Below are 13,729 nucleotides of genomic sequence, written 5' to 3'. Positions count from 1 at the left end.
GCCGAATGGCTGAGAAACACCTAAAGAAATGTTCAACATCTTTAGTCATAAGGGAAATGCAAATCAAAACAACCCTGAGATTTCACCTCACACCAGTGCGATTGGCTAAGATCAAAAACTCAGGTGACAGCAGATGCTGGCGAGGATGTGGAGAAAGAGGAACACTCCTCCATTGTTGGTGGGATTGCAGACTGGTAAAACCATTCTGGAAATCAGTCTGGAGGTTCCTCAGAAAATTGGACATTGAACTGCCTGAGGATCCAGCTATACCTCTCTTGGGCATATACCCAAAAGATGCCTCAACATATAAAAGAGACACGTGCTCCACTATGTTCATCGCAGCCTTATTTATAATAGCCAGAAACTGGAAAGAACCCAGATGCCCTTCAACAGAGGACTGGATACAGAAAATGTGGTACATCTACACAATGGAATATTACTCAGCTATCAAAAACAACGAGTTTATGAAATTCGTAGGCAAATGGTTGGAACTGGAAAATATCATCCTGAGTGAGCTAACCCAATCACAGAAAGACATACATGGTATGCACTCATTGATAAGTGGCTATTAGCCCAAATGCTTGAATTACCCTAGATCCCTAGAACAAACGAAACTCAAGACGGATGATCAAAATGTGAATGCTTCACTCCTTCTTTAAATGAGGAAAAAGAATACCCTTGGCAGGGAAGGGAGAGGCAAAGATTAAAACAGAGACTTAAGGAACACCCATTCAGAGCCTGCCCCACATGTGGCCCATACATATACAGCCACCCAATTAGACAAGATGGATGAAGCAAAGAAGTGCAGACCGACAGGAGCCGGATGTAGATCGCTCCTGAGAGACACAGCCAGAATACAGCAAATATAGAGGCGAATGCCAGCAGCAAACCACTGAACTGAGAATAGGTCCCCTATTGAAGGAATCAGAGAAAGAACTGGAAGAGCTTGAAGGGGCTCGAGACCCCAAAAGAACAACAATGCCAAGCAACCAGAGCTTCCAGGGACTAAACCACTACCTAAAGACTATACATGGACTGACCCTGGACTCTGACCCCATAGGTAGCATTGAATATACTAGTAAGAGCACCAGTGGAAGGGGAAGCCCTGGGTCCTGCTAAGACTGAACCCCCAGTGAACTAGTCTATGGGGGGAGGGCGGCAATGGGGGGAGGGTTGGGAGGGGAACACCCATAAGGAAGGGAAGGGGGGAGGGGGATGTTTGCCTGGAAACCGGGAAAGGGAATAACACTCGAAATGTATATAAGAAATACTCAAGTTAATAATAATAAAAAAAAAAAAAAAAAAAAAACACCAAGCTCTAGAGGTAAATGTCTGTGTTAGTGCTGACCTACACCACCAGACGTACATTTTTTTAAGTAAATAACAAATCTTGGGGCTTACAATGTAATCAAATATCCTGAAACATGAGTTTGCAGTGTTCCCTACATTGTTTAAATCAAGCACTTTGACTACCATTTTGGTTGTTTCCAATCCTGACTGAGTGCATCATCACGGGAATCCCAAGGAAAATCAGAAATGGGTTCTTGAAGCTGTTGCACAGGGCCAGTATAGACCTAAGTGCCACAGAGGAAACCTTGATTCTTATCACAAGGGATCATTTCACCATCCCTCTTGTCACATAACTTATGGCAAGGTGTCACCTCTCCTGACCTTAGCTTCTTCTCCTAAATGCTGCCAAAGGGAAGATTTGGTGTCAAATCATTTGTCTGTGAGTTCCCCAACTTTTCCCATCACACCTTGGTTACTTGCCGAACCAGAGAGAACAAGGGCACTCTCTACCACAGCACTTCTTCATGCCCATAGCCTATCAGTCTGCTGGCAGGGACTTGAATTTTTTCTGCCTGACTCTGCCTGACCCTGACCCTGACCCTGACCCTGACCTGTCCCCAGCCCTGGCCCCGGCCCCAGCCCCTGACCCTGACTCTGACATCTCCTACTTCTTCAGCCCAAGACATTTGAGATCTGGAGTAGCCATTCCCTGTACCGGCCCTGCCATTAGAGTCTAAAGGCAGTGAGGACAGGCCCAGCTGACACTTATGTCTCCCCATCCCCAGATGTGTTTTGCACAGTTCTACACTCACTGCTTAGTTTGAGGGACCCCAGCAGGTGGCAGGCTTTGCTGAGCCTCAGGTGTGCCCCTGGGGCAGTGGGGGGACTTATGATTGAGGGAGGACATTCAGGGAGGTGCAGGCCTTTCTCAAACTCTCTGATCATCCATCCAATACCCTCCCTGGTTCTTGCCCAGTGGAAGTTGGGAAGCCACTTTTCCCTGTCCTGTGTGACTTTCCCTGCATTGTGAGCTCCCCTGCAGGAGATACTTTCACATGCTTCTTTAAAAGCACCTGTTCCTCAGATCCAGATCAGCTGTGAAAACAGGCTTCTTCATGTCAGTGTGCTAGCTCCTCCTCCCAGCTCAGAGCTGCCACACCTAAGGATCTTCCAGCCCCAGTGCTGGGTGGGGCCCACAGAGGACTTAAGGCAAAGTGTTTCTTCTGAGAAGTGACTTAGAACAGAAGGTTCAGAAGTGACAGTCAACCCCCAAGTGCTTCTTCCAGGAGAAAGCAACCAGCTCTCCCTTTGAAACAGTGTTGGCTCCCACATGACCCAGGTCTGTGATTGGGGAAGATTTTCTGGAGCTTAATTGTCCAGAGTGGGGCTACATCCTTGATCCATGCTCATTTCCACAACAAAAAGTCCTCCTCCACAACCTAGGCCTTGAGGTGAACCCAGGTCTTTCCAGGACCAACAGACCTGAGAGAACAGAGGGCAGCCCAGGGGAGAGAAGAGACCAGAATGATTTTAAGCTGGAGAAAACTCCCATACTAGCCATTTAACAAGTTTTGTCCAGACCGTGGACTGCAGAATCTTAAGATAACATTTTTCTGATATCAGCTGATAAGTGAAGCTGAAGTCCAACCTGGGTGGGATCATCCCAGGCAGGGAGGGGATCTGACTCTGCAGGCGTGGCCAGCCTCTGTGGTCTCCTGAAAATAATTGTTGGTCAGCTGTTAATCTGAAGTGAGAGTAGGTTTTTGCCAACACAAACAGATGAGATTTCAAGTTTCACACACTATGTTAAAGACACACATTTACACTAGGGGATTTGAACTTAACTTCTGTAGAAGTGACGGTAGGCCAACAGAGGGAAAGCATTCTTGCCTTTAGCATTCTGTCTGTATCAGAGACTACAGGGACTGGCTTCCTGGACAGATATATCCAAGGAGACAGACATTGTAATGGGGGGGGGGGGGTTGAGGTAAGAAATATCCTGGGGACAGTGATTTCAGATTGTGCCTTTAGCCAGGAATGTCTGTGTCATTAAGGCAAGCAGCCTTGGGCCTGCTAAAACTTGTCACTACTACAGGGCATCTGGTCCAGGTCCTTCTGAGATGAAGGCCTCTCTTTATAAAAGAAAAAAAAAGTTTATTGAGTAATGTTGCTCAACCTGTGTGTCGTGACCCCTTCTAGGAGAATGTATGTCAGATACCTTGCATATCAGATACTTAGCATGCTATGACATATAAGAGTAGCAATATTAGTTATGAAGTAGCAATGGAATAATTTCCTGGTGGGAGCCATCACAGCATGAAGAGCTGTATTAAAGGGTTGCACCACTAGGAGTGTTTTGAGCCACTGCCATAGAAGTTGACACATGGGAGCAGACTCCTCAGCTGAGTAGAGACCCATGGCAAGGGATACTGTGTCCTACCTTGGGACCCAGAGGCAAAATCTATCCCAGGAGTCTGTGGCTCACCTTGTCTTAAATTCTCCCAGGGTCAAGAATAGCATTGATCATCTCAGCAGAGTCAGCTTGCACAGCCCACATCAGGCCCATGGCTTCCCTTTACAGAGAAGGATGTGGGTCTAAGTGACAGCCCGTGAGACTGAGGGGACTCTGACACTCATTTGCTTTGAGCTGTGGTTTCTTCACCTGTAAAATGGGGGTGTTTCTGCTGAATTGGGTTGTTGTGGAGATTAACAGAACATACAACCTGCTCAGTGTCTGCCTGGCATGGACCCTGCTGGTTAAATGGAAGCTCTCGATGGTGATGCATTTAAAAGTAGAATCTCTAGCCCGATACTGTTAGATGTAGGTGTTGTAAGCATTTTGTGATTCTAAGACAGCCTCGCATTAAAACAGAAGGCTCTTTTTTTAATTTTTTAAAAAATGAATCAGGTATAAAATGCCAATATGAAATAATCATACTCAGAATTGAGCTAATTCCTGTGAAGTCATTTAGTTTTTCATTTTCTGCTTCTATTTTCAAGGCATCTAGAGTAGAACTATCTGAGATCCTAAGGCCTTCTATTATGGTGCTACCCATTCATTCCTCTCTCCTTGAGGACTTCTCAGGTGACTTAAGAAAACCTGACTTCTTTTCAGATTGTCCCCAGCTGGTGTGATCTCTCTGTCGATGGCCCTTGCCAAAAGCTGCAGAGCCAATGTGTTGTTTTACAACACAAAATTCCAGACGTTAATTTTTACCAATGAAGTTTCAGGAGCCAGATACAGAAGTCAACTCCCAACTGTCCTTCCTAATTCACTGACCTCCCAGAAGAGCATTCTTCTTCCCTCTGCACACTTTCTAAAAATCCTTCAACTCAAAGACTTTCCATTGGTTTAGTTATCTTCATTTCCTTTCAAGTCCTTCCTTGACCATCTCTGAACCTAAGTGCAGTTTTAACTTTGCAATAAAGGTGTGTGGTAGGTTAGCCTTACCAAATTAGAGTCCATGTTTGCATCAAACAACCAACCCTCGTGTTAAATGTCTGTGCCATGGTGATGCTATACCACACAATAGTTTATCGGTAAATAATACATTCTTGGAGATCACAGTGTGATCAAATATTTTGTAACATAATTAGTAATTTTTGGTCTATTATATAAATTAAGTTCTTTGACAAGGATTCTGTTGATATCTGTCATATCTGAGTGCATCATCATAGGAAACCCAAGGAACATCAATCCTGGGCTTTTGAAACTGTTGCACATGGCCAACTGGGAACCAAAACCACCCAGGAGACTACTGATACTTGACACACATAAATTAACCTCCCTGTTTTCATATAGTTTATGTCAAGAGGTCACCATTCCTAACCATGTCTCATTATCCAACCTGCTACTAAATGGAAGAGTTGGCATCAAGGAGGTCACCCCACAAAACACAAAACACCCATCTCAGATAAACATGTATGGTTTATTGAATCCAAAACATCCATGAATTTCAGGACACAATTAAAAGTCCAAATCTAAGGATAATAGATATAGAACAGAATTAAGATTTCCAGTTCATAGGTCCAGTAAACATCTTCAATAAATTATAGCAGAAAACTTCCATAAGGTAAGGAAGAAAATGCCATAACTGTACAAGAGGCCTACAGAAGGCTAAATGAATTGTACCAGAAAAAACTCTGCCATTCACATAATAATTAAAACACTAAATACGCAGATCAAAGAAAGAACTTTAAAAGGGGTAGGGTATAAATAACCAGTAATAAATAAATTCAGACCTATCTGAATTACACCAGACTTCTCAACAGAGACTCCAAAAGCCAGAAAAATTTGGGCAGATGTATTGCAGACCCAGACTCCTATACCCAGCATAATTCTCAATCACCATAAATAGAGAAACCAAGATATTTCACAACAAAACCAAATTTAAACAATATTTTTCTTTAAGAGAGCACAACAGAGGATAATATGAGGAAAACCCCAAGAAAATGAGCTAAACTATAAACAAGAGAAACCAAGAAATTAATCAACTCAATAATTTCAAAAAAGGGAAGCAAACAAACGTGATTTCACCTATAACCAGAAAAAAGAGGAGAAAGCAGAAACCATTTGTCTTTAATATCTAACCAGATCCTCTGTCACCAGTCCCGCAGCTCCTAGGGACCAAACTGCCAGCCAAAGTATATACAAGGATGGCTCTATGGTTCTAGGTAACTGTGTAGAAGAGGACTGACTTAAGTGGCATCATGGGGTGGGAGGCCATTGACTACCCTGAGGCCTATTGCCCCACCAAAAGGAGATCCTAGAGGTGTGAGGTGGGGATGGATATGTGTAGGTGGGGGAACACTGTCACATAGGCAAAGCTGAGCAGTAATGGGATGTAAGATTTGATGAGGGGAGTCAGGAAAGCGGGACAACATTTGAATATACATAAATAAAAAAACTAATGATTAAAAAATAGCCAAAAATAAAATAAAGTAAAAGGTAAAAGAAAAATTAAAACAAAACAAAGCAAAAGAAATCCTTGTGGTGGAGTGGCCTAATTCTGCTTGTATTTTACTGCTAATTTGTAGAACTCAAGACTGGTTAATCCAAAAAAAACCTGACCCTGCTCCCAGTTAACTGTGTTTATAAAGAAGCCACCAGCCACCAGCTGCACAGCCAAGAGCTGGGGGAGGGGAGCTTTGAGGGCTTTGCTAGAGAGGATCATGAGGAGGGAAGAAGGAAGAAGAAGCTGCCAGAGAATAAAGGAAGAACGTGTGATGGAGAGGAGAGAGGAAGAGGACAGCAGCCATGGTTAAGGGAGAGGAGCACCTGGTCCTGAGGGCTGTCCAAGGGGAACAAAGAGCAGCCAAGATGCTACACAGTCAGTAAGAGTTGAGCGTTATTGTTTGGAAAGTAGATCTGATACCATGGAGGGCAGGCAGCTGCACAGCTACTGTGCTGACGAATGCACACTAAAAATAAATTTAACAAAATATGTATAACCAGTAAGACAGCTCTGTAGAGGATCCTAAAAGGAATACGTTAGTTTGAAGGGAAGCATAAAATACCGGAGGACACAGGAAATAATGTAACAAAACTATGACAGTCAATCAAAAGAGGCCAATAAAAACCACAAAAATTAACAAAATGACAAAATTTAATACATGTCACTAAACTCAATTCCCCAGTAAACAGACATACATTTAGCCAGAAACAGGATCACCATCATGAGAGATGTAGAGGATATACTAGGGAAACAGACCTAAGACACAGGTCCCTATAGCAATTCAATGCAGTTTCTCTATCTAGCTGACAGAATAGATTTCAAACGAATCCTGTCCACAACATGTAAGGACATTCACTTCATACTTTGCAATTATCAAAAGATACTACAACTCTAAATAAATACATATTAAACACAAGCTTCCTAATTTTAAAAGTACATACTATCAGATAGATATGAAACTACAGATTAGCTATAACAGTGGTTGTAATTGGTTTTAATAGTCCATTCTGACCAGTTGACAGATCACATGCAAATAAACAAAAGAGGATGAGCAGAATTCAGTGACATCATCAGTCAAATGGACCTAACAAACTACACAGAACTATACATATATTTTCTATCAGCCTGTGCTTCTGTCTCCAAAATTGACTACGGGTTAGGACACAGAACAACCCTCAGGAAAGATAAGAAGGTTGAAGTAGTGTCGTGCATTCTATCTGAGCACAAAGGAATCAAACTGATATCACACAATTGAAAGTACAGTCAGTGCACACACTCATGGAAAGTCAGCAACACAAACAACACACTACTGAAAGGGCCAAGGGAGAAATCCATAAGGAAAAATTAAAATTCCTAGAAACGAATGACAATAAAAACACAAGCACCACAAATCTCTGTGATACAACATAGTTTTAGGATTTATGTTGCAATCAGCAAAGCCACGGGAGTGGACCCATCTAATCCCTTTGTCATTCATCAGAAGTAGCAAATTTGGAGTGCGCTCTTTTTGGTTTATGCCGTGAATTTACTCACCACATTCCCAATTTCCCATTGCAATGATAACATTTAATTTTGGCATTACACATTGGATGTGTATAATTTGCCTTTTGATTTTGTAGGGGGAATAATTAAGGGACTGCCTGGAGTATCATAAACACTGTGGATAAACTGTACAGAGACCGAAAGACTACAGGAGTCTTGGAAGCTGAGCTAATGTATTTTTTTATTATGATATGTTTAAGAACCTATGGGGAATTGGGAGTGGAATATGGTGATCTGAATGATAATGGCCCCCATAAACTCATATATAGGAATGATTATTCCTGGTTTGTGGAAATGTTCGGTAAGAATTATAAGATATCGATTTGTTCGAGGAATGGTATGAGATTGGGCATTGAGGTTTCCAAATTCAATACCATTTATAGTTAACAGTCACTTTCTGTGTCCAACTTGCAGATAAGATGTAAGATCTCAGCCAGTTCTTTAGAAACATGGTGTCCTACCTGCTGCCATGTACCCCAGCATAATAATCAAAGACTCATGATCTTGAAACTGTAAGCCGCAATAAACTTTCTTCTATAAGTTCCCTTGCTCATGGTGTCTCTTTGCAACATAGAAAAGAAAATAAGATTGGAAGGAACATTTAAGTGAAAAATTTCTCAATAAAATACTGACAAATAAAATTCAGGAAAATACCAAAAGTATCAGGTACCATGATGACGCTGGCTTGATTCCAGAGGTACAAGAATGTTTCAACAAATACAAATGAATAAACAATTTACCACATAAAACCAAGAACAGGAAACACATGATCACTGCACTAGAGGCAGACAATTTCTTTAGCAAAATCACACAGCGATTCAAGAAAAAGTCCTGCAGAAGCTGAGATATGGAGAAGACATAACTTCACAATACAAAGGCAATATACAAGGCCAACAGCATCCTAACTGGAGAAAAATCTTAATGCATTTCCACTAAAATCAGGTATAAGTCACAGATGTTCAATGCTGAACTTCATGGGAATGAAAAAAAAAAACCTCAGAACTCACATGAAAGCACAACTGAGCAGGGCAGTCAGACACTGCTAACTAATAAGACAGTAAAGCACTGCGGGAGGCATCACCTTTAATGATTTCACCTTCATTTTGGGGAATAGTAAAAAAGAAAAACCAGCATGTTAATATCATGAGAGCAGACACAGTGCCTAATGGAATAAAATTGAAGAGCCTGATATTGGCCTATGTTCTTATCAGCATTTGGGTTTTGAGAAAAAGGAAAACAAACAAACAAAACAAAAAACTCACCACCCCCCCTCCCACCACCACACACAAGTGCAGTTTTCAACCTGTGGGTTGCAAGCCCTTCAAGGAACAACCACATATGAGACATGCTTTATACATGATATTTACATTACAATTCAAAACAGTAGCCACCTTACATTTATGACTTAGCAATGAAATAATTTGGTAGTTGGGGTTGGTTACCACAATGTGAAGAACTGTATTCCTTGAGTTGTTCTTGGTCATAGTATTTTTCTGCAGTAACAGAAATGTGACTGATATATAAACTGGTACCGAAGTGAGTGGAGATGTTTGTGAGGAACCTCTTGATTTTTTGGAGGAGGGTGGGAGACTTTGGATTGGGAAAACTGTTGAATTATTTAAGGAGATCTTAACAGTTTAGTTTGCCACATGGGAGACATAAGTATTGTGAGTCTGTGCAAAATAGAGCCTCTCTGATGAGACTTCAAAGGATGGCAGGAACTCTATTGGTGACTGGCTTAGAAGCAATTGATATAATTTTGGCAAACAATCTGTCTCTTTTCTGCCTGGTTACTAAGAAGTGACCTGAAGATAAATAAAAAACTGATTGACTAATTGTTTTGAGCAAATTTCAAGGGGTAGATATTGGGTGACCTTCCTCAAATGATAGGAATGTGTGTTTGTATTTTCAATTGTTAATGTAGCCAGGACTTCAGTTAATCCTGCCACATTCAGGGTCTGGACGCATAGGAAACTGCAAGGTCTCCCAGGATTTGGAAAATATCCCAATTGTTGTAAGGTCCTAAAACATGTTGTCACCCCACACAGCCCGAAGCATCTTAAAAGAACATGACCCCCTCATTCTCAAGAGGAAGGGTGGGTGGGTGGTTATTTGTCTGCCGTGGGTTATAGATGTTTATTGTCATTTAGGGGGTTGGTTGCAAGTTTTTACTGGCCATGGTCAGGGAGGAAACAGTAAAGCAGATTAGAATCAGGAATGTCTTTCTTCCTTTCTCTTTCTCTCCTCAAACCTTTTTCTCTCCTATCTAGTGTTGTGGGAAAGCAGGAGAAAGGGGCAAAAATGACAAAAGCATAGATTATTCTACCTCTTTTTATACTAGAACACAACACCAAGTCACAAAGATTTTAGGATGGCATGGATTTTGGATGATGATACAATTGAAAATTGTACTTGCATAAATGATTTAATTATTTTTTAAGATATAAGTATACAAAGCTTATTCATAATGTGGTGTAAAATTCTAATTCTATAAAATTACTACTGCACACTGCCATGGATACTTAAGGAATGCAAGCTAGTACTTTTCAACTATAAATAATCAGTCTTGTAGTCATGTTAGGTACTGCTTTAGTTAGGTACAGAAATAAGCTTTCTTTAACTTCCTGTGTATGTTTTTAAAGTTAAGCAGAAAGTAAATACCTTGAAAAAAAGCTACATTTGTCCACTGAGATAGACTTTACATACAAAGGAGGTTCTCAAATCCTTTAGAGGTCTGAAGAATCTGCCATTTCAAATGTCCTAGTAGTTAAAGGCTTTTCACAGTGGGAGAGAACTCAACTCCTGGCATTGTCCCCAGTCTATTCTGAAGAAGATGATTGGCTCTAAATAATCCTAACTGGAGTTTCCTTGTAAAGGAGCAAAGTGGCCATTGGGTGAAATAGTACCCACTTACTGCTGCTGCTAGAAAGCTGTCCAAACTGTGCAGAAGTGGATCATGGGAGGTCTGTTGTCCAAGTTTTTGGAGAAAAAATAGGATAGTCCTTCAAGTGACGTGCTTCAAAGGATTGTTGTCAGAGCTCCTGGCCCAGTGAGTTGAAGGTGGATGCCACAATGACACAGGAACATTTGCTGACAGTCTGTCAGGGTAGCCAACAATTTCTGTCATTTCTTTAGATTTGGAAGCTGTTTGCTCTGAATTTCCTTTTATTCAGGCAACATTTCTCCTTCTCAGATCTCGGATGGGGTTGAAGATTAGATAGTTTAGTCTTAACATTTTCTTGTTATGAGAATCAGAAAAGAAAACTTGTTCACCATCGTGCAGGAATGTGACAGCCAGGAACCTGGACAGGAACAGGGTGGACATGGGAGGCCCAGAAAGCAGGACTGGACGTATAGCCCACCACAGCATCAGAACGCCTGAGACAACCTCTCTGGCTTCATAAATCCTGAGAATTGAGAATGGGGATGGCAGGAGAGTGTGCGTGGTCTGACCACTGCTCGGGACTTTTTAAAGCATGTACCACTCCCGAGCACATAGAAGAGCTTGAGCAGAAAGAGGCAGGTGCCCAGAAGCTGCTGCTGTGGTAGGAGGCAGTTATGGCGGTTGGAGGTGGAGTTAGGGGCGGAGTTAGAGGCGGAGTTAGAGGCACAGGAGGGATGGGAGAGGACCGAGGAGTTTCCTTGGAAGGACCAGAACAGACACCATCCTTACCCACTCCAGAACCCCACCCAAATCCACCCCACACCTTAAAATGCCCAGTCCACTGCCAAACGTCCCCATGCCAAGCATTCACTGCTTTATCCCCACTGTGCTCATTTCTTATTTTTTTTTAACTTCTTATTTATTCTCTGTGAATCTCACATCCTGCAGCTCAACTCCATTCATCTACCCTCCCCTCAGGTCTGCACTCCACCCTTGCATCCTGCTCTAAATCAGAGCAAAAATATTCTTCAGCTGCAAGCTGAAAAAAGAAAAAGAAAAAAAAAACACCATATATCCACAAAAGAGGTGTAAAATTATAAAATGAAAGACATAAACCCTTAAATTACTTAGAATTAACAAAAGTACTTTTGGTCTCAGAGGATGTATTATGGCTAAGAAACACAAGTTATGGTAGAGGATATAAAAGCTTAAAAAGTAATATAAAGTGATTTAGGTACAAGATTTTTAGACTAATATAGTTTAAATAATGAAGTACCTTCTCCAATTTTGCCAAATACAAAAAGATGGACTGAATATTGTGACTAATTTTTATCTGATACATATCTTAATTTTTCTAATTTTATCTAGGTTATTAATATTAAACTAAAGGTATTTCTTGGTGTAAAGGGGAAATGCTGAGGTGACCTCCCTTTGTACTAAGGTGTGTCAACTTTCAATTGTTAGTTCTGAACTGGCAGTGAGCTAAGTGCTGGCAGCATTTCTCTTGTCATTTCTATGTCCCATCATCAGGTTTGCTATTTTTTAGATGTTTGTCCTTCTCACCAGCTCAACACAAGCTAAGAGATGTATCAGGTGTTGTCTCACTGCCGACTGGATGTAATAAAGATCTGATGGCCAAGAGCTGCGCCAGGAAGTATGTGGGCAGAACTTCCAGGCACAGGGAGGGAGAGGAAAACTGAAGCTGCAGTTTCAGAATAGACATGGGAGGGAAGAGATATGGAATCGGAACAGGGAAGAGGTAAAGAGCTTACCACCCGGTGGGTCTCATAGTTAGAAGAATGGGGTTAAATTTAGAGAAGATGAGGGACTGCCCAGTGAATGCCCTAAGATTCAAACTATGTTAGAAGTCTCCATGTCCCATTTACACCTCAGGCAGCTCTGTGAAAATAGTACACAATACAGTATTAGCATGGCTTTGAGTCTGTGGTTTGGTTACTTTTGGTCACTGTTCTTCAAGACTGCAGGACAAGGAACAACACACAGGGCAAACACATGAAAACCATGTGCAGCTTAGAGTGGAAAAGATCACTAAGAAGTTTAGTGTTACAGCAAAGTCATGTGCTGAAAAGGAGGGTGACATAGCTAAGGAGATGAATGTTATTACACACAGGCCTCCTGCCTCTGTGCTGTAGAGATGTGGAAGGTGTCCTCAGGGCAAGCCTCTGCTCAATTAAAGTTAAAACTTGGAAAAGGGAGCTCAATAGATTTCGAGCTCCTACAAAGCAAGTGCATAGGGAAGCTGCTGCAGTTGTCATCCAAGTAGGCAGCTGACAGGTCAGTGCAATTCACGTGGGACTGAATTTTGAGGAAAAAACATTTTAAGATTCAGGATGACACGAACAGGACCCGGTGACTCTCGCATTTATTTTTTTTTTTATTATTTGCTGCTTGAATTAGAATGATACTCATAGTCTCATTTTTTTGGGTTTTCTTTCATCACTTTATCTACATTTCCAATTTATCTCCCACTCCATGTTCCTCTACATGAGTCTCTCTTCTGTCTCCCACACCCTCTCCCTATGAGATTGCTCCTCCACCCGCCAATTCACTCCCACCTCAGAGGCCTCAGTTCCAATATCATGGTTCATGAAGTTTCCTCAGAAACAAGGATCTCCCGTCCCAGTGATCCCAGATAAGCTGGTCCTCTGCTAAATATCTACCTGGAGCCATGGGCACACCCTGATTCTTTTATTAGTTACCTTAGTTAAGGTGTCTCTTCACAGCAATAGAGCAGTGACTGACAGGCTTAAATTCACTTTGCATCCCAATTGCTGTCCTTTCTCTTGTTACTTCTCTCCCACAGTTCCTCCCCAATGTCCTCACACCATCTCCTCTGAGAGAGTAGAGGAATATCCCTCAGAGTGTGCCTCCACCAAGACACATCAAGTTTTTGTAGTGCTGGTGGACCTTCTCCCACTGAGGCCAGGGAAGACACCTGAGTTAGGGTATCAGATTCCACAGACAGGCAAACCTTTGGGGATAGCCTCGGCTCCAGTTACTTACAACAGGGTATGTAAAACTGTATTTAACTTACAAC

The sequence above is a fragment of the Rattus norvegicus genome, chromosome 19, assembly GCF_021556685.1.
Source record: "Rattus norvegicus strain SHRSP/BbbUtx chromosome 19, alternate assembly SHRSP_T2T, whole genome shotgun sequence".
Lineage (NCBI taxonomy): Eukaryota > Metazoa > Chordata > Mammalia > Rodentia > Muridae > Rattus > Rattus norvegicus.
This window is presented reverse-complemented; position numbering follows the sequence as displayed.